Source organism: Echinops telfairi, unplaced genomic scaffold (genome assembly GCF_000313985.2).
Source record: "Echinops telfairi isolate 266 unplaced genomic scaffold, ASM31398v2 ScPeMD7_57;HRSCAF=196, whole genome shotgun sequence".
In the NCBI taxonomy this organism is placed as follows: domain Eukaryota; kingdom Metazoa; phylum Chordata; class Mammalia; order Afrosoricida; family Tenrecidae; genus Echinops; species Echinops telfairi.
Window position 1 is genome coordinate 427206 of NW_022103955.1, and position 1790 is coordinate 428995.

Here is a 1790-nt window from a genome sequence, read left to right on the forward strand (position 1 = left end):
TTGTTCACCCGCTTTGTCTTCAGCGGTTGTGTCGGGAAGGTGAGCATCATAGAATGCCAATTTAATAGAAGAAAGTATTCTTGTGTTGAGGGAGTACCCAAGTCATGCTATTTTCAATTGCTTCATATGCATGTGAAAGTTGGACATTGAATGAAGAAGACAGAAAAATTTGAATTGTGCTGCTAGAGAATATTGAACGTTCCATGGACTGCTAAAAGGACAAACTGGTCTGTCTTGGAAGTACAACCAGAGAGCTCCTTAGAGGCAAGGATAGTGAAACTTGTCTTACCTGCATTGGACGTGTTGTCAGGAGAAGCCAGTCCCTGGTTAAGGACATATGTTTGGTAAATAGAAGGGAAGTAAAAAAGAAGAAGCCCTCAACCAGACGAATCAATACAGTGGCTATAATAATGGACTCAAGCTTAGGAACAATGGGCTCAATGGATTGACAGTGGCTGCAACAATGGGCACGAGCATAAGATGGCTCAGGACTGGGCAGTTTTTGCTCTGTTGTGCATCGGGATGCTATGAGTAGGAACTAACTAGATGGCACTAACAACAACATAGCCTTTGAGGTTGGCTAATCATTGGTAATGTAGGCATACCACATATTTGCCACCTATTGTCATATCCTTTGATACAGGTCTTAAATATTTCAGACTAATAATTTTGACATAGTGAATGTGTGTTGTTAAAATTGTTGCCTTGTGTCCAAACCTCATTGTTTTCTTAAATGGTAATATGTCACTTAAGCTTTTTTAATTTGTATAAATGAATCTTTCCACGCATTTTAACAAAAAAAACTTTCCTTTACATTTAGATATTTTCCTTTATCAGTAGTATTTTCACTCTATACTATATTCTAGACAAAAATGTCTATTATTATAATTATGAAATGGTCCATGGAAGTTACTTATAACATTTCTCAGGAAGCAAATATGCTGACTCTTTTCAGAGGACCATAGAAATATGTATCCATACATACTAGGTGCCACATCCCCCCCAAAACAGAATTTTTCCCCCAGAGCTATTTATTAACATCTTTTAAAACTAAAACAACCTTATAACCTTCAAAGTACTCTCCATTACACTTAATACATTTATCAAATCTGTGATTCCAATCTTGGAAACATTTTTCAAACTCATCTGTTTGGAGAGGTGACAGCACCTCCCTTGTTTTTTCCTTCACCCCTCCTAAGTCATCAAATGATTGTCCTATCATGCCCCTCTTCATTTGTGGTAACAAAAAGAAGTCTCATGGAACGAGGTCAGGTGAGTAAGGTGAATGGGGCAAGAGAGGCATGCTGTTTTTTTGCCAAAAACTGGTGCACTGAGATGGCTGCTTGCAATGTTGTGGTAGCAAAACCTGTCCTGTCTGCCACAAATCAGCCCTTTTTTGTCATGCACTATTATGCAATATTTTTAGAACCACTAAATAGAAAGCTTCATTAGCAGTCTGACCTGGTAGAATGAAATCTAAATGCCCTATCCACCTCACATTTAAAAAAAAATGAGTATCATCCTGATCTTGGATTTCACTTGACAAACTTTTCTTTGGGTGAGGTGACAATGGCATCTTTCACTGGCTTGATTGATGTTTGCTTTTGGGGTTGTCATCACCAGTAATGACCTTAAGAAAAAAAAGTCTGGATTGATTCAGAGCTGTTCTTTCTTTATTTTTTTAAATCATTTTATTAGGGACTCATACAACTCTTATCACAATCCATAGACACATCAATTGTGTAAAGCGCACTTGTGCATTCATTGCCCTCATCATTCTCAAAACATTT